The following is a 17,487-nucleotide window of genomic DNA, read 5'->3' on the forward strand; positions in this document are numbered from 1 at the left end:
ACTTGGAAAGAGGAGGTGGAAATGGAGTAGGAGCTCTGGAGTCTGTATCACTTCTCAAAGACAAAAAGCTTTCCCAGAGTCTAAAAACATTGCAAAGCAATGCTCAAGAGGAGATTTGAGCTTTGGGGGAGCAGGGTACCCTTCTGTACACATTAAGTTTCAATTGCTCTGCCAGACAGTATGGAGAATCTGCCACTTGACTGAAAGCAGGCTTGATAAAGGCAGCGTTCATGATGATTAAATGGCTCAAATGGACTTTGAAAAGGAGAAACATTTGACGGAAAAATATTTGAGATCAACTAATGCTGAAGCGTTTCATGTAGCTCTTGGGTCCAGAAAAGCGTCCTGCCCAATTCATAAAATCTGCTTGAAAAAGCTTTTTTTTTCTTTTTTTTTTTTTTAAGTGACAAAATGAGCAATTCTGGAAACAGTGAAAGGAAACGTGTGGTTTTGGTTGTTAGTGTTTCTCAGGCATTAGGTGTTGCCATCAACCATCCTATGGTGGTGGCTGTGGCTGTTCAGCTGTGGCTGTTCAGTTCCTACGCTGACTTGTAGCTCATGCTGAGCGCCCTCTCTCTCACAGGGAGGACTGCTGCTTCTCCTCTCTAGTTTTCAGATCCTCCATAACTTATTGCTGCTCCCTTATCTTCTGCCAACGATATCAGCCTTGCTTATATTGTTATGATCTTTTATGTGGCCCCTTCTGTAAAAAAAGCACCTTGCCTTATTATTCATAAGGGAAACATCTTCTCTTCCTTCAGCTTCTTCACTTCCTCTATGACTTCTACCTGTGGCTAGCCAACAGTGATGACTAGTTAATGTTGGTCAAGAATTGCAGTTATTTATTTTCTTGATGAGGAGGAAGGAAGGCTGAAGAAGAAATGTCAGATGTTCTGAATCATTTCATTTTGTACAAAGGTAGCTTGTACCTTCTTCCAGTCATATTTCTCCTGTCTTACTTTTCTTGTCTTGTTTCACAACTCTTCCTTGTTCCCTCTGATTGCAACTCAGGCTATGAACTCTTTCTGACAGTGCAGCTTCCTGCGTGTTTGGGTTATGCCTTGCATGGGGACCACAGTTTGAAATAGAGTACAGAAAATCGATAAGTTAAAATGTAATGATACCAAGCTGCTTAATTAATTTCTCATAGTCTCACAAAATATGGCCTCTTGTCATTACTTACATTTTAGTAGTAGAAATCTTAGCAGTTAGAAATTGTCAAATACGTGTTACCTAAAGGAGTTACTTTCTGATAATCCTATGCACACATTAATGGCAAGCATAAAAATATCATGGTCATGCATATTATATTTCCAGTGAAACAGGAACTCAGATGTATATACTGATAGAAAAACTGTTGGCTCAGCACATTTCACAAAGAAAGCCTTTAAGGCAAAACCAAGATCAGACACACTGAAGCATGTTATATATTTCTACAGATACAAAAAATCATATACTACTGCCTGTAGTGCTAGGGCCTGAGTAATAGGCCCTGAAACAAAGTTGATATCTAGATGAACCTCACCACCAAACATTATCCATTATTAGTATCTGCTAATTAGTAAAATCTGTATTACCATTAACGTTTATTAATTAGTATCTGATCATTAACGAGATATGTAAGCTCACTAGTGAAAGATGTAGCTTAGGCAAAATGTAATCAGTAGTGAGAATGAAATGTTGTGAGAATGTGTATCCAACTTCCCTTGTTTAGCATTATTCAAGGCTGAAAACCCTCAGTGTCAGGCCTTGTTAGAAACTCCCTTGGTTCTCCCCATCGAGCCCTGGACAGGTTTTGGGTGGAAACCAACAGGAAGATGAAACCAGATGTTTCCGCTCAAAGAAAAGTGTGAGTCATTTTGACTTGCTGATTTTTTTGGTATATAAGGCTGGACCCTCTTGCCGTGACTTTGAATGCTTCACCTACGGATGGACGCGTTGCATAGGACTTCCCACTTGCAAGGAAAGATACTCCAAACCCTCGCTGCAACCGGGGCTCCCCAGTGTCTGCAGATCTGGATGTTGGTAACGTATGCAAGAGGTGATGTATCTTTCTTAATCACTGTTCTCCCCATCATGTAGTAATGATTAGGTGCATTATCTTGTTTATTTTCTATAATTAACTGTATATAGTAATAATTAAGTGTACTATTTTGTATTTTTCTTATTGCTTATTTTCTGTATTACTTGGTTATATCCTTTAATTATTAACAGTAAAATAAGCCTACTCTTTTTACCCTGGTGTCTGAATTTATTGGCATCCTTGATCAGCAGAACACTGCCATACTCACAGTGGGATATTTGGGATTTTGCTGACTGAGTGAAATAACCATTCTGAAGAAAAAGTGAAAAGATTTAGACTTTTAGAGTAGATTTAGCCAGGTTTCAGGCAGTGCAGGTATGACCAGTCAGGAAGCTTTAGGAACTGCCTGCCAAAGTCTTTGTGTGGCTGAGATAACAAGACATACATGGCATACATTGAAGAGTCAAAGGGAAGATGGTTGGAAGTTGGAAGGAAGAACTCAGGGAGAGATTCAAAAATGAGAGGTATCAGTGGCCCCTCCTGATCCCATGCATCCTCTGCGGGCATTCAGTATTAATTTTGTATTAACATCTAGTATTCAAGCAGTTAGAGTATGTATGGCATTTATCTATTGTACCTTAGCTAAGGCAGGATCGATTGAAATACGCCACATGTAGACACATTGTATTTTTTGAATGATTATTTGTGTTCCAAACAAATATAATCCAGTTCATCAGATCAGTGATGTTCACTAGAAAACCTTTTTTGTAGTGACTAACTTTTCATTCTGTTAATTCACTTCATATTTCCCTGTTGAACATTTCTGTTTCTCTGCTTTGCGCTTGAATCCATCTAGCCTGGAAATCATAGAATCATAGAATGCAAGACACTTTACAGCCTGTAACAAAGTATACAAGACACTTGGGACACAAGTAAGTAAGTAAGTAAGGGTTTTTTTGTGGTGTTACAGATGATAAAATTAGTGTACCTTTCCAAGGTCAGAGGATGTTTATGGCAAAGCCTAGAAAAAAAAAAATCTAAATCTTGTATCTGTGCTGCGGGTGTTTTGTGTTAAGGAGGTGGAAAGCCTATTTCAGAACTCCTGAAATTGGCTTCCCTTGGTCAAAACCAGAATGTAAAATGAAAGCTTTTCCTCATTGCTTCTTACTGTGTATAATGAAACAGAAAAGTAACCACAAGACACAAACGTTGTACTTAGTCACAGGTCTGAAGAGTACCTGGTAGAGTGTAGTGACTTTTGCTACAATTTTGTGAAATGATCAGTCTAATCCTTAAAGGTTTGAGCTCAGTTAAGTCTCTGCTTAACCAAATATCTTAGAGAGATGGAGCTCATGTGGATTACACTATTTTTCTACTGGTACACTTGACAACTTTTTAAGCCATTGATGTAAAAAGGCAGGCAGCACTCCACTGTTGTATATTTTCTGGTAGCATCCAGTCAGAAAAACCACCATCATATATGAAGCTTACTAACCAGCATGCATGTGGGTCAACGCAAGTCATAACTTATGTTTCCTGTGGTCCAGGGGCACATTGTAAGTGATATCAGAGAGCTGGAGGTTATTGTTTTAGTAGTGTTAAGGTGCAGAAATCCTTAGAAACCAGGCTTCATCAGCTGTTCTACTCACCCATTTCTTCACATACAAGTTTGGAGCATAAAATCTACCTAATTAATAAATCTTCATTCCTGAGGAAAACCACAGTTTATCTTCTGAATGAAGAAAGTAATTTTCTCATTGACTTTTTTCCAGCAACATGCCTCGAAACACTTGTACAACAATCAAACCCTTCATTATTTTAAATTCATCAGCATTTTGTAATCTTCCCATAGAATTTTCAATTGAAAAAATAAAATTGTTTGGCAATTGATGGTACAGAGACAGCAGAGATCTTGGTCATCAGTTTGGGGACACTCTAATGTGAGGGAATCTTAAACCTTGATACATCATCAGTGACACACTTTGGGTGGTCTGAGTGATAGATGGGCCTCTCGGCCCATAATAGTATCCAAACTCAAAACGTCATGGTATGTGGAGTGTTGCACATTTGGGTTATCACTAAATGACAAAAGATTTGTTGTGTACTTGTTGCCAGTTGAAGGAAGCTAACATAACTTCTGTGTTTCCTGGACAGACGATCAAAGCTGATTCTTGGAATTTTTCCTTCACCATCACTATCTCCATTCACACCATACTCTGCTGTGTTTAGTGGAAACTAACTGCAGCAGAACATCCATCTAATTTCCTGTAAAACATTAGTTTTATTTATTCTTCCTGCATGTTTTTCAGTTCCCTCCTCTCCCTCCTAATCCTATTGACAGCAGAAGAAATGACACAAAAGATCAACTGTTGGCTTTATGTAAAATATTGCATCAAAATAGTGAGTCACTGGAAAAAGATTTCCCATAGTCAACACACACACAAATATCCACTCAGGTCACAAAAACAAAAATGTTATCAATAAGGGCAAAGGAAGTTGTTATTTTCGGTTTTAAACAGTCTTGATTCATGCTTCCTGTCATTTTGTTTGGGAGGAGAGAAATGACTATTCCTAAAAAACCAGTTAAACAGAACTGCCAGAAACCAGAATCAGGAATAAAACCATAGTGGAAATAAGGTATCTTCTCCTGCTGTCCAAATTCTCTTTCTATGTACAAAGTTTTGGTGCTACATATCATGTCATGTTCTGATAATTTTTTTATCCCAAAGACAAGAAGCCGTGACTGTAAACCCTGTTTCTATGGCATATTCTGGTGGAACTTCTTGGTTCTTACCAAATTGTGCTGGATAATTTATCCGAGGTTTGCTCAGTAGGAAGGAGTGTATTTGTTCCAGTTTCATCAGCCCAGAGAGGTGCTTCCTGCTGCTTTCACAGCTGAAGCCTGTGGCAGCTTGCTCCCTGGGACACCCAGAGACTGGTGAGGTGTTTGTGCTCACCAGCAGGGATGTTGGAGATGCTACATGTCTGGATTCCATCACTGAGATTGCTTTCTGTGAGGCTACTGGGAAATGCTGTTTGTCATCTTTTTGGTTATATTGCTCAAAAAGCCGTGAAGTTATACAGAGCTACAAGGTTGTTTTAAGAGTTGGTCTTAGAAGGGAAAAAAAAATCAATTAGCAAAATTGAAATAGTTTTTCCTTTTTTTGGTATGTTTTCATGAAATGTTAGAAATATTCTGTAAGTGTGTATGATTTTTCCTCCCTTTCACTTGCTTTTTTTTTTTTTAGTATAGCAAATGTACTCTATGCATGAACCAAGAGCAGGGAGAGAGCTCAGTCTCTTCGTGCTGTTAATTTCATATTCAAGAGAGTCCAATCGTTTCCCTGCCTTTGGCCCCTGTTCCTCCTTAAACTTCATGTTCTCTCATACCTCCTTGGCACACTTCAAGATCCTGGAAGTTTCTTCCCATCTCCCTCCTGCAGGTGGGAGTTGACCTAACTTTGGTCATATGGGAAGTGGGAGAGATGTCAGGACTTCCTCCCTGCACGTAGACCAGTTGTTTCTACTCTTGTCTAAAGCCTCTTTTTCTTCTTCCATGATGCAGCATTTCCACTCCCTGTGACTTGGGAAGTTGCCTTTTCCCCAGATTTGTAAATTGCAATCATATAGACAGTTATCCTAAGGATAATGTAAGGAGGAATTTAGTTATTTACTGATAAGCAGAGTTCACTGAGCATGTTTTCTTCACTTTGAATTCATATACTCTGGTCATAGAATTCATGGAATCTATACAGATTCAGAGTTTATACTTCAGAGCTTTGTTTATATTATACAATGTGAACTGATTCTCTGTGGGAACAAATTTATTGATAAATTTTGCCCCTGACTAGTTTGTTTTGTCATATGCTGGGAAATACATATGTATGTATAAAATAAAAAGTTGGAGAATATGCCTAAATCTCTTTAAATTTCTTCCTGACAAGTATAGGGGAGTTAGTGGAGCCAGTGGATTTTCACAGATGAAATCATGCTTAACAAAAGGATGAGTTCACTTGTCATTTCTTCAATGACCGCAGATAGTAGTGAAGCAGAAAACACTGCTTGGATTTTAGCAGTGTTTGGAAAAACAAAGGTTTTGGTACGCCTCTTGCCCTTCTGTCCTTGCTCAGTCTCATAAAACTTATGTTTCTTTTCCTAGAGATTCAATCTGCCCAAATGGGTATACGTAGTTTTATAAGAGATGTTTAAAAAATTACTAGGTAAAACCCACATATTTTTAATAAACTTACGCGGCACTTGAATGTAACAGACAGAAAAATAAACAACATGAAGTTAAACCCCCTCAAATTATTTCAGTGCAACTGAATAAATCATTTCATCACTTGCAGGAAGCAAGCAATCTGCTTGTTTTTGAGTTCCTACTACTCTAATTTTGGGATTGTTGAATTTAAGAACTGCTTGCTAGGTGGTGCATGTTAAAGATGTCCTTTCAAAGAGATTATTTTAATTGCTGTCTTCTCTGCTCTGAGCAGAGGAGGGGAAAAATTTTTATCCTAACAAGGGACCTGAATGTGGAGCAATCCTGGATTTTGTTACTGCAGCTGTGATATGGTAAGATGACAGCAAAGAATTGCATGTGTTTTAAGAAGTTGCTGCTTCTCATCTGGGAGGTGGTGCAAGTGTCCTTGTTGGATGCTGCCATTGCAAAGGTGGCCAGACCAAAACAGGGAGAAGATAGCCTCACTTAAACAGCCCTACTGTGGCACACTGAGAGGCTGAAATCCTTAAAAACTCTTATTAGTTGAGATTATCTAACCATATGATTAAATTCCATAGGGAGAAAAGTGGATCTGGACAAACCTTTTCACATCAGGTCTCACCATAAATAGGGGAGAAGTAAGCTAGGGTAGAGAAAGGAGACTGTAAAGATGAGGGAAACAGCATGGGGAACCCTCCTTGGAAGTTGAGTAAGGGGAGGGATGCTGGGAGAGAGGGAGAAGTTCTTGGTTTTCCTATATGGGTGTGTTTCAGTTCCAGCATTTCCCTGCATAACTAGGCATACCTAAATACTAGAGAAAAGAGATGAATCAAAGGTATGCTTTAGCTCCACACCTTGGTCCTGCCTGTTGGATGTCTGTGGAAGCCCCATCGTTGGCTTTAATAGCTGTAGAAGTAGATGCCTCAGCTCTATCTCATCTCTGACCTGCCCATCCCCGACTCCAGAAGGTATAGTTAAAACAAGGTCTGGGCTGAAATGTATTATTAAGCCCCCCCATTCTAGCTGTCTTTTAAGCCTGTAGATAGAGCCTCACCAGGCTAAGGTGAAGCCATGACCTAAGAGACCGGCTTGGGTTGGAAGGAATAAAGCTCTCTTAATATTTCCAAAAAAGGACAGTTAAGAGCTTGAGGCAGGACAGAAGCAGCAGCAGAAATGGAGAAGTGAAAACAGCGTGCACATTTTTTTCTCATGACAAGGACAGGTTAGTGACCTCTTCTGTTGCAGAGGAAGCTTCCTGTGTTGGCTGCCAGGATTTGCCCTCTCAGTTTTTAAACTGATGGTGATTCCGATGTCTGGAATCACTGCAATTCTAGGTGCATTACCAAAACCCTGGGTAAAAGTCAACAGATTGTGTCACTTTGGGCACACAGTCAAAAGGAAAAAAAAACACCTGTGCATAATTGAAAGTCTGTGCCATGCTCTGAAGCTAGCTGTGAGCATAGTTAATAGAAAATAAATTAATTTAACCAAATGTTAAGTTTTTCTCATGCAGTCTTTATATATCTTGCTAAAACGTCTGCTTACTTTAAGAGAGAGCAGGAGAAGAGGACAACTTAAGTGTTTCCTCTTCTGTATGTATGTAATATGGTCCCCTCGATGCTACTTTATAAATGACTCTTTTCGCAGCTAGAAATTCTCACCTGTTACCTGATCCTCAGAAGAACTGAGCAGCTCCATGTATATGTTGCACATGAACACAAGAGCAAGGCAAGCAGTTTGGTTTTATTTTATTTTTTTCCAGCAGTTCAGGAGGTAGCACTGGTTTGGAGGAAGCAATGTGTGCTGTCCAGCTGGGGAACTGGACCCACTTGCACAGGGTGGCCTCTGAGCCCGAGAGGTGTCCTGCATCCTCTGCTGCTGTGTCACTAGAAGTAGTGCCATCACATCATTGATGTGCCAGGTCTTCTTGCCATCTGGAGGGTGTGTGTCTGTGCTCACTGTGCGTGTGGGGAAGGACATGACTGCTTTGTGAACCGATGACTGGCACATCTCATGTCACAGGAGAAGGTCAAGGGAAAGAGCGACAGTAACCTGCTTCTTCCCTGCATCTGAGTGCAAAGAGGTGGCTGAGGATGGGCGCTAGGCTGAGGGTGTTGTGCTGGCTTCCCCTGGACTGGATGTCTGCAGTTCATCAACATTTTATTTATGGCAGACACACATCAACTCAGCTTGTTTTCTTTTTGCAGGCTGGGTCTTCACACACTTAGTGAACAGGCAGGAGTTAGCAGAAGTTAAACATTTATGTAGAGCAGTTGCAGAGCTGTTCAGTTGCTGGTGGCAAAATGAGTGCCCCTGGCGGTATTACCGATAGAGCTCTGCCACCAGCAGTGTTTCCTGTAGGGGCAAATATACTTTCTCTTAATGCTTCCAGATCCTGAGAGCAAAAGTTGCACTGGAACTCCAGTAACGTACTGTCAAAGCCATCGGTCTGGATATTTAAACTGAGATTTCTAAGGACCCCAAATGCAGCTACCCCACTGGGGTAGCAGGCTGTCTTCTCACTGTTTTCTGGTGAGGCTGTATGTTTTTTTCCTCTGTCACTGTTCTGTATGGATCAAATACCAAAAGCTAGTTTTCAGTATGTCAGGAAGTTCTTCAAAGTATAAACACAGGAAAAACTATCTATAGAGAAGAAATACAGAGCTTTATGGAAGCCATATGATCATGTTTTGTTTGGAGATGGTCTCCTGTGCCAGCAAATTTTAATGAATTTTGTCTTGTTCATAGAGCAGGATGAGTGTAAGTCACTTTCTACTTTTCTTTGTCTCTGAGACAAATCCACGTGTTTTGAGATCATACTGATTATAAATGTTCAGTAGACAGTGTGCCATCCCACTCACTTTTTTACTGTGAAATAAAAAGGTCTTTAGATTCTTTCCAAATAATTTAACTTGATTTATTTCACTCCAATACAAAACACCTTATAATAAAGTTTTGCTATGTTTTAGCTAAAGGGAATAATGACGATTTCAAGACTGGTTTGTCAGTAAGTGACTTGCGTACTAAGTTAGAATTGCAGAACAATAAGGTTATTTAAACAGGAAAAGATGTGATCCTGATTTTCTTGTAGCTATTCTGAGTAAAGCTTGTCTGCATGCAAAATATTACATAGCTCTGTATTTTTTGCCCTGACATCTGATTTCTAGCATAGTGTGATTATATAAATATATATATTGAATAGATTCCTTTTTCAGATCATTGGGCTTATGAAGGTACCACAAATTACTTTTGATACTGTAATCCCCCTTTAAAATAGTTCCTGCTGAAAACTATTCTTAGCCCATGACATCAGGGGTGTCATACTTGCAACTTCAGATAATGTATGTATACTCACTGTCCAAAAACCCTTTCTGTTTTGTTTTCAGCATTGGTTATGTTACACATTAGTATCTATTTTTCTTGTGAAACTCTATCTTGCATATACAAATACTTTTTATTTATAGGAAAACGGATCATTTGCATGTACAGTAAGTAAAGTGGATAAAGACACATTTTTCTTAGGCTCTGGTTTTAGAAAGCTTGTTACAAAACCTGTTTTTATTTTACAACTCAATGTTTTCACTTGTTGTTAATAGAATTCTGTTTGTGGGATGTGAGAGATCTTTTCAGTGGTCATGCTATTACTTTTTTACCTATGTCATAAATTAATTAGTAATTTTAGTTAATGCCAGAGTGGCTTAGTCATTTTGTAAGTATTTCAAGTAGCTGCAAGTATGACGCAGCAATGTTAGTAATTAACTGGCTAGTAACTCAACTAAAAATTCATGGTGATGTTGCATTTTGGCATGTATCGTCTTGGAGGCTCAGCCATTCCTCCAGCCCTGGAGTTATAAAAGCATCAGTTAGGAGTGTCCAAAAAATTAATTGGAGCCTCTCAGTTTTGTGTTTTATGTCACTGTTATCGAAGAAGAAAGCAAATAGGGAGGGCTTAGCTTGTGCCTTGACTGGCATTGCATAACATTCTGAACTTGTGTTTTTTATTTATTTGTTGGCTCAAAAAGGAAATCAATCAATCTGCGTTAAGAAATGCAGGGATTTGAGCTGGGTAGCAATTTTAGCATGACTCATAACCCTTCACAAAATTAACTTGCCAAGAAGATGTGCTTCTGTGAAACTATGAAGTACCTGGGCTTGAGGTATAGCTGGAAGAGAAATAATTTTGACAGAAGAGCTCATAACAGTCCAGCTCATGCTTTTTGGTGATGACAATGGAAAGAATCATCGGTATTGATCATCTCAAGTCCTTATAGCCTGAGGTCTTGCACAGTGCCACATCACCTTCAGCTCCTCTTTGCTGCGGAGATCCTGTATAAGCACAGAAGCAGGGGCAAATACAGAAGTGAAGATGGAATCAAGGGAATAGCCAGCTGTTCACAGAGGATCAGTAAGTGATTGTCCTGCATGTAAATCCAGGGACCGCAGTTTAGGATTTGATACTGTAGAAGTGGACTGCTTCGAACAAGTGCATCTTAGTATTTTCCAGAAAATTAAATGTCTTTAGAAACATTCATGATGTTTTTCACCACTTTTGTGATGTTTAAGGGAAATTAATTTTGCTGTAAGCATTTTACACGTTTGTGCAGTCACATTATAACTTTCATGCATAGAGATATATAGTAGGAAACCGGATAAAAATATCATGTGATGTTTGCAGCTGAAGTTTCCAGAATTTATCTGCATTTTAATGGACTTATCTAGCTTTCTTAATCCAAAAGAACAGCCCCCCCTAGATACAAGCTGGCCTCATCATTTATCTGAAGGAAAGATGATTAGCCTTTATTTGCAGTTGTTTCTCTTGACTGGTGGAGGCTACTGCAGTGAAGCTCGTTTTTGTTTCATTGTGCCAGCAAGAAGTACCAAACCAGATGCTACTTTTGCTACTTTGCTACTGGCAGCTGCCCTGCTCTACTTCTGGACCTACTGCCCTGCCATTTTCACTACATCTGCATGAATGACTTGATTTCTTTCATCTTCCCTCTTTCACTACCCTCCTCCTTGAGATAATGGTCCTTTTGCTGTTCAAGTGCTGTGGTGCTGAGCACGGGAGCCGAGAGCAGGAAGATTTTTCTTGCTGCACTTCATCTGTGGCCTAAGAAGTACCTGTGTGATGGAGACAGAGTAGCAAAGGTAGCAGCTGCAGGAAGAAAATATAGGACCTGGAAGAGAGGGAGGGAGAAGAGAGGGGAGGTAGTGAAAAGACAGTGATAGAGGCTTAAGCTATTTCATACTAGAACAGAAGATGGAGGATAAAAATCTAACCACTGAAGAAGACTCCTTTTCTAATTGTGAAGTTTGACACAGAATTCCACATTTTCACTACTGCTCTGCAGCCTAAAAAATAGCTCTGAGCCCCAGCTATTTCTTGAGTACTGTCTAGGATTGGTTACTGCTGAGGATAAAAGTCTGCTGCTGCTGGGAAATGCTCTACTAGCTCAAGTGGCAATATCTGTGACATGGCTCTAGGTTGCCTAATCCTATTGTAATCCTGTTGATGAATATTGTAGGTATCAACATGATCCCACATGTTGGAACTGCTATATTTTTTCTGGTGATTATTCCCTTCCTCCCCAGATATAAAATTATATATAACAGCTGATGTAAAATAGATTGATAAAGTTTGTACTTATTCCAAGGAGAAAAGACTATCTGATGATAATTCAAGCAAAGGTATAATGCATAGGTGCAAGGAGACTGAATTAAAGTTGCATGAGCTTTCTGCTTTTTCCTTAAATTAATCTGATGTAGTGTAACTGTCTGAAAATCACTGAAAGGTCAGCTGTGAGCTTCTGTACATCCTGGAAGAAATGCTTATACATCAGTCTTCACAGAAAAGTACTGAAGGCAAAATGCTAGCAATAAGTGTATGAAGTACAAAGTAAATTTATTTCATCATAAAGAGGAAATCATAGATTAGCATCTATATTTGTTTCTCCCTCTGTTTTTCTTCACCCCCTGCACTCCAGTATATCTGTACTTCTTATCTGTGGGTGTGGTACATTTCCTACAGCAGGAAAAGTTCTTGAGGGTTCTGTGTCATGTGGCACAATACCTTCCCCTGCTGCTTGGCTGGTGTGAATCACACACGTAGGTTTGGAGTACAGAACTGCAGAATTTCCAGGCACTCTTGCACACAAGCCCAGCTTAAAGAGTCAAAATTTAGTATTGGTGGAATAAGAAGAGCACCATCATCATTAAGCACTCAGATTTGAAATTACACTGGTACTTTACTTGTGAGTTTAGATTTGTTGCTCCCTTCCCTTCCAACGTGAGGAAATCACTTTTCTTTCAGATGGCATTTTTCATGTGTGGAGATAAGCAGAAGCCAGCAATGATTCAGACATCATCTGCTGGTAGGGCAGCTACTATACAAACTGCTACCCTAGAACAGGTTAAATGGCAATTGGGAGGGTTTTTATGAGTGTTGCGACTAATGCCTTATCTCTTTCGGTTTTATCTTGCCTGGGCTCAGATGAGAGTTATGATTAAAAGCAGCACAGATATCCAAATAAGAATGTAGGGCATACATTGGCTGGAAGCTGACAGGGTTTAAGTAATCACCTGCAGTTGAATTGAGACTCAGATGGGAAGTAGGAAGTGCTGTACTCAAGCTTCCTGTATAAATAAATGCAGCTTTCCCACAGCTACTGCATACAAGCTGTGACGTGCTTTTAAGATATAATGGCAGCATGCTCTTAATAGCAGGGAGGGGATGATTTATCAGAGTGGCAAAGGGGCTGGGAGACAAGTCCTGCTGCAGTCCTAAAAAGTGTACAGCTGTCAGATACCCGGGGAAAAGGAAGGGCGTGCGAGAGCAATCCGCCTCCGCTCCTGGTTGCGAGCTTCAGGGGTTTGTGACATCGTGGTTCTTGGGAACGCTGGAGTGTGAGTGCAGCTACTGAAAAGTCACACAGCTGGCAGTGAACGCTGCTCTCCTTTCAAGGTACGTTGGAATACAGCTTTCTGTTTCTTTTTTTCCTTAAAAGCAAAGGATACCCTGAAAACATCAGAAAGCCAGCATTTGATTCTAATGGAAGAAAGTAGAAAAGGGTTAGTTAAAAAAAAGGTAAGAACTGAATGATTAAAGAGCTAACATAAATGTTACTTGCTAAAATTGAACTGTGTGGTGTTTAGAGCTGAGGCAAAAGGAAATCTTGGGAGTCCTGACTGTTAAAAGGCACAGAAAATTAAATAGACATCAAGTACTTCCCAAAAGGGTGAAATTACTTTTGCCAGTGTAACTTTTAAAGACATATCTGTGTGAAGTGTTTGAAAATGCTGCAGTATTAGGACGTATCCCGTGTGGAAAGCAGTTGCTAAGATGGCATACCGTCAGTCATATATCTGTTTTAGTTTAAATACAAGAACTTTGTTCATACTGAAAACACATCTGATTAAGCTGGATGGAGCCCAAGTTTAAAATGCAGATATTTTCTCCTAGTTTGAAGGCATTTCTTCTGCCACAGTCTTGTACAGCTGGTATTGGGAAGGAAAAATATGCTGATCTGTATTATAAGTGTTAATGTACGCTTCTAATCTGTTCAGGGTTTAGGGTTATGTGGTTTATGTAAGCACATACTAAATATACCATACATTTATTTTCTAGTTTACATTTTTTAGGTTTTTTACACTAAACCCAGAAGATTGCATTTACTGGTATGTGTTCACTGCTTTCTCAGCATAAGGCTTTCGCAATTCAAAGCTGCTTCAGTAATGAAGATGTTTCAGTCTGGCTTATTATAAAGCTCTGTATTTTCTGTAATACAAAGGCACTCTGCTTCCTAACTGCATACAGCAATATCAAATATCTTCCTTCAGAGAGCACTGTAAGTAGTAAAATATTTAGGATGACTCTAGTTAAGGAAGCATTGTAGGGTGACTTCCCATCCTCTTGGTAAGTCGACACTGAATGCTTTTAAGAAGTAAATTTTAGCAGAGATACAGGCCATGACTGAAATACCCCCATGCAGCTTTCCAACTGACTGTGAGCAGGCACAGCAACACAGTATGTTTGGCTACCCTCAGCCTGAAGGGCAAGTGGTCTTGGTTAAGGGTTTTGGGATACCAATATTTACAGAAACAGAAGCTTCAAAATCCTGTCCTTAAATATTTTCCAAAACAGATATATTGACAAATATATAGGACAAGAATCATGTTTAGGACTTGTCTATGCGTGAATGTGAGTGGGTGTATGGGTTGTTGTCATAGCATGAAAGTGGCTGAAACCCTTCCCTCAGTGAACATAAGCTATGCTGGAAAAAATACAGCACGTTTGGTAAGGGGCTGCAGTTACGTTGCTGAAAGTAATGCTTTAGATTATGGATTGAGAAATGTGTGTTTGCAGAGTGTCTAAAGCTGTGGCAAAGTGGGAGGTATTCCTTCAAAATAAACTAGAACTATTCCAGAGCCAAGCCAGTACGATGAGAATCAGACTCCTTTTCTCCCATACATCTTACTGTCTGATGGGGGTGTTTAACACAAGGTGCTGTCTGCTCATACAAGGACACAGAAACCTCCCTACACTTCATGTAGGAATAGTATTTGGCAACCTGGTATAGTTTCTGTTCCCTGTGCTGAACTATATCCTGCATGCTCCTCTCTGATTATCATGGTCTTCTTTCCCACAGATGGTGACATTTTAGTGATTTTGTTTATGTGGTGGTATGCTTTGGAGCAAAAGTTAATAATATAAATAGCAAACAGTATGAAGTTGTTTCTCTCTAGCTAGGTTCTTGGATTAGACTATATTCTCTAAAAGCTTTGTAGAATTAAATAAACAGCGCACAAGTGGTTATCTGGCCTTTCCCTTCTCGTGGAGGGGGAAAGTATATATACTTGTCCTTATTTATCATCTTAAGTTTAAAATGCAACTGTGAGAAGCAGCAAGTCACTTTACAGAAAAACAAGCAGGGCTGATACTTAACCTGGTTCCCAGTTCATTAGTATGGCTCTGATAATATCTGTGGCATGAGTCTGAGCCCTATGCCTGCAATTCACCCTGTCTAGACCTTTCAGTGACTTCTAGTGGTGAGACCCAGTGGACTGTGTTGCTTTGGTGTGTAGCTCAAAAAACTGCTATAGACTTGCTGTCTCTCTTCTTGAGTGGGGAGTTTTCTTGAATGTGTCTGAAACTACACAGTGCCTATAGATTGTACGTATCAGATCCATAAATAGCTCCTGGGCTAGTAGTACTGTGACATCTGAGACCATAATTACAGCTCTGGGCCCATAGATGTCACAAGCACATGTGAACAAAATACTGCGGCAGGCTGCCAGTGTTGCTATGAACTGAGTCCATTGGACCTCCTTGCACATACCAAAGCAGACGTTGCCTTCAGCTTCATGAGGCTGAAAATGGGTCTGGATCTGTCCTCTTCCTCTGCGTGCTCACCGGGGGGTGGGTACAGTTCCCTGCTCTCCCTCTGGCTTCCCCATGCCAAAGCCCAGCCCTGTGTAATGCACTTCACAAATTCTCTTCATTAGCCAACAGCCAGGAATAACCTTACATTCATTCCATCTCAAAATTAATCTTCTTTTTGTTTGTGGAGAGGAACATTGAACAAAATGAAAAAGAACAGATCCAGAGGGAAAGATAGCAATGTTAGCATTTTGTAGTTCTAGGTCCAGTGCTAGACTATGAGCCTTCTCACTTGATAGAGACAAGTACAGGTCTGAGGGCCATCGTACACTGCGAATTTACCCAGTCATGGACAAATATTTACAGACATGCTTGTGCCAAATAACTTTGTGCTGATCAGTTAGAAAATAGTGTTCAGTAATCTTTCTCAGTGTTTCTTGTAAATGGTTTCAGCTCAATGGGAACTGAGTGGGCATTACATTCATAAAGTAGATCATTGCTAGCAGATACTAAAACATTCATTTAAAAAAAAAAAAAAGAGATAGTATCTCAAATTACAAAGGACCTGATCCTTCACTTCCTGCTGAAGTGGGACTTTTCCAACTCTCAGTCTTCCAGGGAAAAGCTGAGGTGCTGAGTGGAAATTTTGAGGCTTGAGAGCACGACTAGGTTAACTGCATTGCAAACACGCTTTCAAATAAAAAAATGTGTCTATATAAAACACATTTTGTTGGTGCAGTTTCCTAGATCTCTTTGTATGTGTTGATACTTGCACACAATGACATAAGTGTTCCCCATTTCTTGTTCCTCTTATTTTATTTTAGTGAAGAAAAAATATTGTGGGTTGCCCAAGAGCTGGGTGGTTTTGTACTGTATTTCTAGGGGAATTTACTCAGCCTCCAAGGGAAAATCCATAATCCATAATTAGAAATGGCATCAGCTTACCTGATTCTTTGAATGTCCTTGGTGCCTGCAAGTACAGTTTTGACTTCGGTGGAGTTTGAGCCACTCAATTATGGGACCTACAAGCATCCTTGTTTCCAAGTGGATCATTATATCTGGAGTCCCAAAGCCAGCCAGCCAGCACCAGGCACAGCGATTTGGGCCATGTGAATTTGGCTCCTGCTACACAACGGTTAACCTCCCTCAAGTAGGGCAATCTCAGACATGCTGTAGTCAAGCGACTGTTTGTATAAATTATGTTTATATAAAACCTAATGAGAAATTCTGTACCTGTCCGACAGACTTCAAAGACCATAAGTAAGGGCAGTTGGGTGAGTCAGAGTTGGGATTATTGTGTGGCTCCAGAACTGGGACTTGATAAAGGGTGTTTTTTGGTGTTGGTCTGGAGCTGTTACCAGTGAAGATGGTGAAGTCAAGATGTGCCATTCATGAAAACTACAGTCAGCATATTACTTGTGGAAAAGTCCAACTTGTGAGTGTGAGTTTGTGCACACTAGAACACATCCCCTGCACAGGGTTTCTTCCTGGGTGCTAGTGCTTGTTGTAGACACAGCTGTCATGGGGAGTTGTTCTACCCGCTTTTTGTCTGAAGGAGAGATGAGAGATGCTGATTAGGAGACAAACAGTAAAAAATTACTTTTTACTAGAAGGAAGAAAATACCGTGTTACTGTCATGCTCATGTTTCTCCCTTTTAATTGAGAATGCCAGTATTTGTGTCTCTTGTGAGCTTTTCTGTTTTTCACTTTGCTGTAATAATGAGGATAGGAAGGAAAGTTTAAGATGTGAGTCATTGCTCAAAAGAGTGGACACTGTCTGGATGTCTGACAGAAGCTTTGATATTCATGTTTGGTTATACAAACTATTGTATCTTCAGGCTGCCAGGGATTAAATGTGCAGGACTGAAA

The 17,487-nt window shown here is 39.9% G+C and overlaps 1 protein-coding gene across 3 annotated transcripts in view; it reads left to right on the plus strand.

Moving 5' to 3' along the window:
- The window catches only part of RNF144B (ring finger protein 144B), a 76,201-nt gene that overhangs the window by 7,029 nt on the left and 51,685 nt on the right, over positions 1 to 17,487 (plus strand). Inside the window, exons 2-3 of one of the 3 annotated variants that reach the window (XM_074829296.1) lie at positions 1,889 to 2,041; positions 2,880 to 2,963. The gene's annotated coding sequence lies outside the window, so the exon portion shown is untranslated. Of the gene's footprint in view, positions 1 to 1,888; positions 2,042 to 2,879; positions 2,964 to 12,899; positions 13,204 to 17,487 lie in introns of those variants that run through there. The other 2 variants (XM_074829307.1, XM_074829287.1) reach the window with 2 other exon arrangements.

This window comes from Strix aluco, chromosome 1, assembly GCF_031877795.1.
Source record: "Strix aluco isolate bStrAlu1 chromosome 1, bStrAlu1.hap1, whole genome shotgun sequence".
Lineage (NCBI taxonomy): Eukaryota > Metazoa > Chordata > Aves > Strigiformes > Strigidae > Strix > Strix aluco.